This window comes from Bison bison, unplaced genomic scaffold (genome assembly GCF_000754665.1).
Source record: "Bison bison bison isolate TAMUID 2011002044 unplaced genomic scaffold, Bison_UMD1.0 scf7180017864482, whole genome shotgun sequence".
In the NCBI taxonomy this organism is placed as follows: Eukaryota; Metazoa; Chordata; class Mammalia; order Artiodactyla; family Bovidae; genus Bison; species Bison bison.
Window position 1 is genome coordinate 4,910,515 of NW_011495042.1, and position 11,615 is coordinate 4,922,129.

At 48.8% G+C, this 11,615-nt stretch overlaps 1 pseudogene; it reads right to left on the minus strand.

The window, feature by feature from the left end:
* LOC105004788 overlaps positions 1-9,833 on the minus strand; it is a 17,040-nt pseudogene extending 7,207 nt beyond the window's left edge.
* Between the last annotated feature and the right edge of the window lie 1,782 nt (positions 9,834-11,615).

An 11,615-nucleotide genomic window follows, 5' to 3' on the forward strand; every position in this document is an offset into this window, starting at 1 on the left:
CACTGCAAGGAGATCAAACCAGACCATCCTAAAGGAAATCAGTCCTGAATATTCACTGGAAGGACTGACACTGAAGCTGAAGCTCCAATACTTGGCCACTTGATGTGAAGAGCCAACTCGTTGGAAAAGACCCTGACTCTGGGAAAGACTGAAGGCAGGAGGAGAAGGAGACGACAGAGGATGAGATGGTTGGATGGCATCACCGACTCGATGGACATGAGTTTGAGTAAGCCCCAGGAGTGGGTGATGGACAGGGAAGCCTGGCATGCTGCCGTCCATGGGTGTGCAAAGAGTCAGACACGACTGAGTGACTGAACTCAGTAGTTGTGGTACACGGGCTCAATTTGCTGCACTTGGGATCTTCTCGGATCAGGGATCGAACCCGTGTCTCCTGCATTGGCAGGCAGAATCTTTACCACTGAGGCACCAGAGAAGCCCTGTAACTTCTCTCTTACAACACACATAACCTTGAGGGAATTCCTTCTTCTTTCAGACCTTTTGATTTATCAGGTGTACACTGGGGATACTAATCCCCCCATCACAGGGCAACACCCAGGAGTTTTCACGCTAGAAGTGGACTGTTGTGAAGATTCAGAGTGCCTGGTGTGTTGTCGGGGGCTGCCTGGATGTAAGCCATCTTTCCAACCTCATCATCACCCAACTTTAGCCTCTCATGCTTTCAGGGCTCTGATTGGTCTTTTACACAGTCAGCAGAATCCTTGGGGAGCAGGCACTTCAAGGGCAGTTGCTGACGTGTTCAGAGGGATGCTGAGTGGAGGCGGATGACTGCAAGCCAGTGCCAGGGCATGGGGCCGGCTGCACCTGTGATCTAACCATCCCTGCACCCTGCAGAGAAAAACCTCATTTCATTTGGAGACGATGTTGGCAGTCAACATTTTTTATTTCAAGGCAAAAAGAAAAGAGAAGTGCTATAGGGAGAAAGTTTTTCTCTTAATCACTATTGTCAGAAAGTTCAGGTTGGAGGAAATGTTAAAGAAGGAAAGTATGAAACATAAATAGCCTCAGAAGTACTGTCTTTGGAATCAGCAATTCTGGTTCCATCACACACTATGCTGTATGACCTTGGGTAAATTGCTCCCGCTCTTTGAGCCTCGGTGACTCCTCTGTAAAATGAAGACGAGAATCCCTATCTAGTTAGCTGGTGCTGCCTCCCTTCCAACATGGGTATCTGTGACTCATCCTGTCTCTCTCTGTCTGCTGCTGGGTGTCAGGGCTCCTCTGGGGAGCCAGGACCATTGAGGCTGCAGGCTGACAGCCTAGGGCCAAAGGGCTCTACAGACCCTTCTTGTCATTGTTCAATTTGTTGTTCAGTCACTAAATTGTGTTTGCAACCCCGTGAACCGCAGCACAGCAGGCTGCCCTGTCCTTCACTATCTCCCGGAGTTTGCTCAAACTCATGTCCATCGAGTCAGTGATACTTTCCAACCATCTCATCCTTGGTCACCCCCTTCTCCTCCTGCCTTCAGTCTTCCCCAGCACCAGGGTCTCTTCCAATGAGTTGGCTCTTTGCATCAAGCGGCCAAAGTATTGGAGCTTCAGTTTCAGCATCAGTTTCACGAGCCAACACTAAACTTTAAGAGACTTGCAATAAAATCTTGGCATCACAACGCTTTCAGAAAATGCTTTGGATCTTAAAAAAACACTGCAGCCTGGACTTCCCTGGTGGTCCAGTGATTAGGAATCCGCCTGCCCATGCAGGGAGCAAGGGTTGAATCCCTGGTCTCAGAAGATCCCAAATTCCAAGGAGCAACTAAGCCCACGTACCGGAACTACTGAAGCGCTCGCACCCTAGAGCCTGTCCTCGGCAACAAGAGAAGCCCATGTACTGCATCTGGGGAAAGCGCGTGGCAACCAAGACCCAGCACAGCCAAAAAAACACAGCCCTCTGCAGCCCCTTCCTGCCGGGGACCAGCCCCAGCTGATCCAGGGTATTCGAAGGAGAGACGGCATAGGCGAGGATCAGGATACAATAGCTTCAATTAGATATTAATTAGAGATATAAAGAGTAATAGAATAAGGATAGCTCAGTAGGAAAATTCAGTGGAGAAAAGAGGCTGAGTAGCTTGGTTTACGCGGGAGACCAATAAAACTTCAAGACAAGAAGTTTGCACCACTTACGTAGGCCACAGGCGTCCTTCCGTTCTCCCGAAGGAGAGGAGACACTGAGGCCTCCCCGGTCGGATCTTAGAAGCCCAGGCATAATTAGTAAGCATGGTGGGTTCCGCGCTCCAGATGGAGACTCAGCCAGAGTGAGAGAAAGCGCGACATGGGGAGACCAGTATTTCGAGAAACTGATCCCAATTCTTTATTTTCCAGAGTCTGTTTTTATACACTGAGATGTTATACAAAAGTCACGTGGGGACAGCAGTCCTGACTTTTATTAAAGTCAGGTGCTTCACACAAATGTATACAGAGGTCTTAGGGGTGTTACATCATCTTCTGGCCAGGGGGGCCTGCTGACAATTTACGACCCTCTCCTTGTGACAGCGGTCAGTCAATCAGGACACTTATTTCTCCAGGGCTGATTATTCTCAAAACAGACGCCACCCAAATAAAGTTACATTCCTACAGGGTGAGGGTGTAGTGGGTTTTAGTTAAGGAAAGAATTTACTTAGCCTAAGGTCTAACGTGATTAATATCAAAGGTTAATACTTATTTCTTCTATATATTCATTAATGTGTGTAAGGGCAGGGGATGTGGAGACTTAGCAACAAACATTGGCTCAACAAATGAAAAACCCTTCACCAACACAATTTCTAATCAGCCCATTATACTTATACTAATAGTTTTCTAACTTCTCTAAAGAACCTGTTTTTAGAGGGTTTAAAGCATCTTGTGCCTCTCACGGTTGGGAGGCTGTGAGCAATCACATGTGGCTGGACGAGCCTGTCAGGCAGGCTAGAGAACCTTCAGAGGAGTTTGTAGGTTAAAACACTCTTATCACGCCCAGGAATTATTATTAACTGGAGCTCTAGGTTAACTCCCTCTCCAAAAGAGGTGGTGGGGGACAGCCCCCCGTAAAGTCAGAGGTGTAGGTAAGAGCACAAAGTAGTAAAGTAGGCAGGCTCTGGTTATGGGGGTAGATGCTCGAGGATTTCCAGGGGGACTCCTGAGGCTCGATCCCGCCTTTGCGTATGTCGAGCCTCCTTCCTCATGACCTTTGCCATGGGCGGAGTACCTCACTCTGGCCCCCAACACCTTCCTGCCATGATTTTGTACTCTCCTGACTGCCACAAGCCTTACCCCTTGGAGTCCTGACAGCTGCTGACCCCTCACACTTGCTGGGCCCTGGGGGCTTTGCTTTTGCATCCCTTTTTCTTTCCTCTGTGCTCTGAGGTGTTGGACACTGGCAGGCTCGCTGGAGACCTTACAATGTGCCCGATGCCGCCTCAAGCACTTTTAATGCGTTCGTCGTCCTGCCCGGCCTATGAGACAGATGCTATTATTAGCCTCCAATTCCGGGAGGAAACATACAGAGACGCTAGGGGAACTACCCACGGTCACACAGCTGGGAAGTGGCAGTGCTGGGGGCCCTGGCTCCTGAGTGGTGTGCTGACAGCCTCGATACACGCTTCCTCTGCCAGAGACAGTGAGCCCTTGCTCCTCTTTATTTTTCCCAAACTGTTGTGTGTTTTTCTGATGATAATAAAAATACATGCTCATAAAAAAACAAAAACGGGAACATGTAAAGAAACAAGTAAAAAAAAATGTCTCAAACTTTCACTCCCGGCCCCTCCCTAGAAGTAGTAGCATTTGGGGGTCATGTTAGCAGATGGTCACAAGTGTGTGTAATCCAAGATGGGATATTATCATCTGTATGCACTGAAAAGCTACAATGATGAGAGAATGATCTAGAACTCACACAGGGAGCCATTCAGGTGGGTTCAGATCTGCCAGCCTGTGTCCTCTGCCTGTGTGATGCTGGGCATTTCAGTTTTCTGCAAAATGGGAACCTCCTAGAACAACAGGCTTAAAAACTTCAGTGAGGAGAAATGCTTAGCATGGTTTCTGACAGCCAGTGAGCACTCCCTAAAAATCTAGTTGTGATTATGATTCATGGCTGATGGGAGCTCTTTCGGTTGGGAGCCACATGGCCACGGAAAATTCATTCTCTGGCCACGGAGAGAAGCAAGGAGTGAAGGTTGCAGATGGTGTGAAGGCTGAAGGGAGACACCCAGCATGAAAGCCAGGCCTGCCGTCATGACCTGGAGGGCCAGGAGCAGCTTAGAAAGTGAGGTGTGTGTTGGGGTGGGGGGACAGGATATGGATTGGGTACTGGGGTGGGGCAAGGGCTGGAGGAGTCCCTGGGGTAAAGACCTAGGACCCCGCCCTTGATGGGGAGCCCTCTCTTTCGTGGGCCGAGTGTACTGGGTCCCCGGGTCTGGATAATCACCCTGGCGCTGAAACTCGCCCAGCAGTCTCCTCCCTCCGAGTAAATAGGTGTTGCTATTCTAAGCCGGCCTGAGAGAAAAATACTTGCTTTGCTTTGGAAGGATTTTTTTTTTTTTTTTTTTAAGCCGTGAAAATAACAGGGCAGTAGGCTGACTATTTTAGGCTGGGGCCTTTGGCTGGCTTTCAAAGGCCCGGCCCAAATGAGATCTATTTAGAAACAGGTCGCGCTGCACACTCCGCACGCGTTGATCGTCCGGTAGAACAAGCCTGGATGGAGGCGTCCTAAAGATTCTGGGGCGCGGACGCGAGCAGCAGCGTTGGGGGGAATTGCGGGCCGCTGTTTACCCGGGGACTGTAAACGCGAGGCCGGCCTGTCTCGCTCTGAGCCTCTGCGCTCTCCCCACCTGCTCCGCCCCGCCCGCCCCGCCGCAGCCCCTAAGAGTTCTCAGGGGGCGGAGCCCGCAATCTGTCTGTCTCTCTACTTTAGGAATCCCTGGTCGGGGTGGGATTGGAATATGGGGAATGCTCCCCACCTTCTCTATAAATCAGCCGGGTAGGCGGCAGCGTCGGGGCCAGGGAGGAGCCTGCCCTCTGGAACAGGGCTGAAATTTTCCATTCTCAGTGGGTCACAGGGTGCCTCTGGGGACTGAGAAAGACACTCCGGAGGTGACGGCCTGAGATGGAGTAGAAATACCTGAGCCGAGGAGACTGGAATCTTGACCCTGGCCCTTACAAGCTGTGTGACCTCGGAGAGGTAACTTAACCTCTCTGATTCTTTGTTTTCTTTTTAGTGAAATGGAGCTTCTAAAGCAAACCTAGGGCTTCCCTCATAGCTCAGTTGGTAAAGAATCCGCCTGCAACGCAGAAGACCCCAGTTCGATTCCTGGGTAGGGAAGATCCCCTGGCCAAGGGATAGGCTACCCACTCCAGTATTCGTGGGTTTCCTTTGTGGATCAGCTGGTAAAGAATCCGCCTGCAATGTGGGAGACCTGGATTCGATCCCTGGGTTGAGAAGGTCCCCCGGAGAAGGGGAAAGGCTTACTCACTCCAGCATTCTGGCCTGGTGAATTCCATGGACTAAGTCCATGGGGTCACAAAGAGTCGCACATGACCGAGTGACTTTCATTTTCAAGGCAAACCTTACAGGACAACAGGAAAGATTTAAGAAGATAACGTATTTAAAAACATCTAGCAGAGGAGCCTGGTAGGCTGCAGTCCATGGGGTCGCTAAGAGTTGGACACGACTGAGCGACTTCACATTCACTTTTCACTTTCATGCATTGGAGAAGGAAATGGCAACCCACTCCAGTGTTCTTGCCTGGAGAATCCCAGGAACAGAGGAGCCTAGTGGGCTGCTGTCTATGGGGTCGCACAGAGTAGGAGACGACTGAAGCGACTTAGCAGCAGCAGCAGCAGCAGCACATATAGAGTAGCCACCAAATCTGGAAGCACAGAGGAGTTTTTAAGAATAAGTGGTTTGTTGATTATACATAAAAAATTTTCTTCCAAATGTTAGGGTCACCCTGTGGTGGTAATAATACCTAGCACTTACATGGTTCTTATCATGTGGCAGGCACTGTTCTAAATGCTTTACATATATAAACTCATTAAGTAAGTAGGTGTTAGTCGCTGAGTCGTGCCTGACTCTTTGCCACCCCCATGGACTGCAGCCCACCAGGCTCCTCTGTCCATGAGATTTTCCAGGCAAGGATACGGAGTGGCTTGCCATTTCCTTCTCCAGGGGATCTTCCCAACCCAGGGATCGAACCTTTGTCTCCTGCACTGCAGGCAGATTCTTTACCAGCTGAGCTACAAGGGAGGCCCCATAAACTCATTAAGTCTTCATAACAACCCTATGAAGTCAGTGCTATATTATCCCCATTCTATAGATGAGCAAACTGAGGCTCAACATTAAACGACTTACCCAGGATCATACAGCTAGCAAATGGCAGAACCAAGAATCAAACTCAGATTGTTAACCTTTACACATTAGTTAACCATTTGCTAGAATCCCTTTTTCAAATACAACTGATGGCTTGACCCTCAGATAATGCTAATAGGTAAAAATATGACCGGAACAATTATGATGGTCACGGACCCCCAACACTGCAAAGAATCTTAAGAGGTAACCCAGCTACTGTGGTCTTGACCTTCTGCCTTTGTCAGTCAAGAATAGACTGAAAACATTTGGGAGGTAATTGGCAAATTTCTTTTTTTTTTTACTTTGTTACTCCCAGCTGTTAGGTGAGAGGTAGTCTCTCAGTGTGGTTTCTCTTATTAGGGTGGTGGCTATATTTTCATATGTTTCATTTATTTGCATGTTCCCTCCTGTGAATTGTCTGTTTACATCTTTGACTGTTTTTCTACCTGGTCTTTTCTTGCTGATTTTTAGAGCTCTCTTTATTAAAAGAAATGAATCCTTTGTCTGTGAATTGAGTTGCAAATATTGTTTCCCGGTGTGCCATTTGACCTTTGATTTTGCTGAAAGTATTTATCATGTTGCTGAAAGTTGACTTTTATGTGGTTCAGTGTATCATTTTTTATAGCTTCTGGCATTTGTATATAGTGCTTAGAAATGCCTTCCTGCACTGAGAAAAATTTGTTTCCATGTTTACCTTTAGTATTCTTAGGGTTTCTCTCGTTAATGCTTAAATCTTTTGAGTCATTTGGGCCTTATTTCAGTGTAATTTGCAAGCTAGAGATGAAGCCTTGCCCTCTTCTTTTCTAGATGGTAGGAAAACAGCACTTTCCTTCTACGTGCCTGGCACGTCCACATGTACCATTGGGATCATTTCTGCCCCATGCTCCTTGGGTCCAACTTTAATAGGAAAATTTGGCCGTAGTTTGGCACATTCATTTCCTGGGCTGACACAGCAAAGTACCACAAACTGGGGTGGGGGTGGGAGGACATAAAGCAATAGAAATGTACTCTCTCACCATTTTGGAGGCCAGAAGTGTGAAATCAGGGTATCAGTGGGGCTATACTCCCTCTGAGCCTGTGGGTCACATCCTTCCCTGCCCTTCTCTTAGCGTCTGGTGGTGGTCTCAATCCTTGATTAGCAGCTGCGTCACCCGTCTCTGCTCCTATTGTCACATGACCTTCTAGGAACAAACGCTTGCAGTAAATGTATGAGAAGTTAATTTATTTGTTGTAAAAAATAATTCGCACATATTAATTTAAAAAACACCGATTCTCCAAGAGTCAAAGGTGACGAACAAGCAAGCCAGAAAACAAGGAATATAGATGTGGGGAAATACTCACCTGCTGACTAGTGAAAAATATACAACCTAACACAGTGATATGATACTTTGCTTTTTTCTAATACCCAAAAGGGAAAAAACAACAACTTAGACTGGCAAAGAAATGGTGAAACCGGCAATCTCAGGTACCACCAATCGCTGGAACCTTCTGGAAAACTCGTGGGCAATACAGATCAAGGGTCATTTAAATTTTTCTTCCAATTGACCCAGTAATTCTACTTCTGGGGCTGTATTCTAGAGGAATCATCCTAAGTAGGGAAAAAGCTATTTGAAAAGGCAGAGGGGCTTCCCTGGCAGCCCAGTGGCTAGGACCCCACATTTGCGCGGAGCACAGATTCAGCCCCTGAAAAGGGAACCGAGGTCTGGAAACCAGCCCCCACAAGCCATTTAGTGGGGCCAAAAAAAAAGGTAGAAAAAAAGGGACATTTATTGGATCCACGCTAAATGCCAAACTCTTCGCAAGCTTTTCTCATTTAATTCTCTCCACAGATGGCGCTAGTGATAAAGAACCCACCTGCCAATTCAGGAGATGTAAGAGACTTGGGTTCAATCCCTGGTCGGGAAGATCCCCTGGAGGAGGGAAATGCAACCCACTCCAGTGTCCTTGCCTGGAGAATCCCATGGACAGAGGAGCCTGGCGGGCTACAGTCCAAGGGGTTCCAAAGAGTCAGACAGGACTGAAGCGACTTAGCACGCTGCACACATAACCTCCTGAGGTCAGCATTCTTAGCTCCATCTACTGGCAAGGAAACCAAGGTTCTGTGAGGTTAGGCCTTGTCCAAGGTCACACAGCCTCTAAGTGACAGGGCTGAGCTTCCAGTTCTAAGGCCCCTGGGTTCCCAGCTCCCCATGGCTGCTTGGGAGGCAGAGCACGCCGGGTGACCCATCAGCTACACGTGGGAGGTGGGGCCAGGGTTCCACTGAAGGGTCTCTTAAGACTTCTCTGAGCTTTTATGAATCTATTATTGCTGTAGGTAAACCTCAGGAAGGATAAATACAGAAGTGAGTAAGAATTGTGCAAAAAATATTAGACACCCTTCATTTCCCCCTTCAGCTTTGGAACTTTCAGCCAAGATTAATCTTTGTTTTGGGTATATTGGTGCTTTCTGAATTAAGATGAGCTATTTGCTGTGTTTGAGTACCTATTTATTCCCTGGACAAATACATTGTGATGATTAAGAATGCAGGTTCTATATATGGGAGTTCCTTTTCTCTTTGTTTGAAATTGTATCAAAATAGTTTTTTTTTTCCCCCTTAAAAATAGAGATGGGTGGAGTCGGACTGCTTCAATTTCTCCCGGAGCTCACCTGCTATTAGCAGTGTGTTTGTGTCTAAGTTCCCTTGTGTGTGAAACAGAATGACGCTGGTGCCCATCTCATGGAATTGTTACAAGTTGCAGTGGGATTTACTACCCTATGCCTTATGGCATCATCGTAGGTAGCTTTCAGTCACCATTACTATTCATTCCCTTCTTGTCAACCAACTTGCTTTGGAGTTGTCTGCCTTCTGAAATTGTTTCTGAAGAAAAGCACTGACTTTCCTGATACAGCAAACGTCGACAGGACACCAACATTACTAGAAAGTGTCCCAAGAGGAAGATAAAACCAAAGTGGCCCAGAACCACGGTGAGGAAATGAACCAAGAGAAAACAATCTCTAGAATTCTAAGTGTGCAAACCATATTCGAGGCTGAGAGAAGGGGCTGTCTTCTCAGGCCTGAGTTCTACGAATCTGGTGTCAGAAGCTGCTGGCTAAGGTTGCCCTCTTATACCACCTCTAGGTCTTGCCCTTCTGGAGAGGTAGGTGAAGGGGTACAGATGATCACCTATTGAATAAACAGAGCCCCCCAGTTTTCCCACTTACTCAAAGTTATGAGGCCCATGTCTACTTGGAAAAGGATGCAGATATTGCTACTACTGATTGGGTGTAGCTTCCGTATTGTTTGCTGGCAGCCTGAGCCACCGTGTAGCAGTTCCAACTACCTTCAGGCCGCCATGCTGGAAAGGCCAGGAAGTGCTCAGGCAGACAGTGCCCTCTCCCACCCCCTCGCCCGCCCTTCCAGCCTTCCCCCTGGAGGTACCAGACGTAGGAGTAAGGAAACCGTTTTGGAAGTGGACCCCCCAGTCCCCAGCCATTCAGGACACCTCCAGTCCCAGACATCGTGGGACAAGCCATCCTGCTTGGCTCTGTCTGCATTCCTCGCCCACAGAACCTGTAGGCATAACAAAGTAGTTCATGTGTACACTGCCAAGTTCACAATGGCTCCTTACACCCGACAGGCGACTGGAATGATCGCCTGCCACAGGAGGTGCCATCTGGTGACAGGGCTTCAGGTTAAAACTGTGCGATGAGTGGTTCCTCATTTTATTCCCATCGGTGTGCCTCTTCAACCTTGTTTGGGGAGAACTGGCAGTTTTTAAGACCCCTCCAGGGCCATATAACCGTGCTGGCCTCTCTCCAGGGTCATCTACATAATTTCTGGGGCCCAGTACAAGGTGAAACTGTGGGGCCTCTTGTTCAGGAAGCCGGGAAAGTTGTCATTAGAGGTACAAAGATGTAGAACTTTTTCTTTTCTCTGGACCCGTGATGGCGTTCTGTATCTGCTGTTTAATATCAGGCTCCTTGAGGTGTGAGGATGCTGGCAGCCTGAGCGCAGACTGTAGTAGGGACACATAGGTGCCTTTTGGCTTCTGGAGTCCCCCCAACCCCACCCTGCCCTGGGGGGCTGGAGGACAAGGACGGCAAATAATCACTTGATTATTGCGGTGGAGATCGGGAGGCCGGGGAGGAGGGAAGTGCCAGAAGGGAGGGGGAGCAGGCAACGGAGAAGCCCTGGGAGGTGGGAGGCACCACTGCCTGTGAGCAGAGGCTGCAAGCCCCTGGGGGCAGGCTCCATTGTCCCATTACATTCATGGGCCAAAACACATTCAAAGATGAAATTATCAGTAATTTCGAGCTTAAAAAAAATAAAAATAATTTCAAGATAGAGACCACAGAGCATCGAACCCCAAGTGCTGGGCCTCCTGAGTGTCTGCCCTGTGTGTCTGCCCCGATCTCACATCCACACCACCTGCCCTGCCCCTCATGAACACAAGATGCTTTAGTCAGAATGTCAGCCCCGCCCTTGTCCCGTGAAAGCAAAGTTGCTCAGTTGTGTCCGATTCTTTGTGACCCTTGGACTGTAGCCCACCAGGCTTCTCTGTCCATGGGATTCTCCAGGTGAGAATACTGGAGTGGGTTGCCAGGGGATCTTCCCAACCCAGGGATCGAACCCAGGTCTCCTGCATTGTGGGAAGATTCTTTACCGTTTGAGCCACCCCGGAAGCCCAGTCCCATGAGGTGGACATTATTATCCACACACACAAGCTAAGAGGACCTCTCAGACAGGCTTGTTGGCTTGTCTGCCTGGCCTGGGGTCACACAACTGACACGGAGAGGAGGTGGGAACTCAGTGTCTGGTTCCAGGCCACTGAAGTTGTCTGAACTCGGGTTGGAGCAGAATTTCCAGACACAGAGAATTGCAGAAAGGAGTGCGTTTATTAGGATCGAAGAGCACAGATAACGTGGGCACTGCAAGGGCAGCGGCCCGACACCTCCTGACAGGCCAGGGAGTCGACAGCTTTTGTGCATTAGTACCCAATTTGATCGGAGAAGGCAATGGCACCCCACTCCAGTACTCTTGCCTGGAAAGTCCCATGGACGGGGGAGCCTGGTAGGCTGCAGTTCATGGGGTTGCTGAGGGTCGGACACGACTTCACTTTCACTTTTCACTTTCATGCATTGGAGAAGGAAACGGCAACCCACTCCAGTGTTCTTGCCTGGAGAATCCCACGGATGGGGGAGCCTGGTGGGCTGCCGTCTATGGGGTTGCATAGAGTTGGACACGACTGAAGTGACTTAGCAGCAGCAGCAGCAGCAGCCAATGTTATAGCCTCAAGGCAA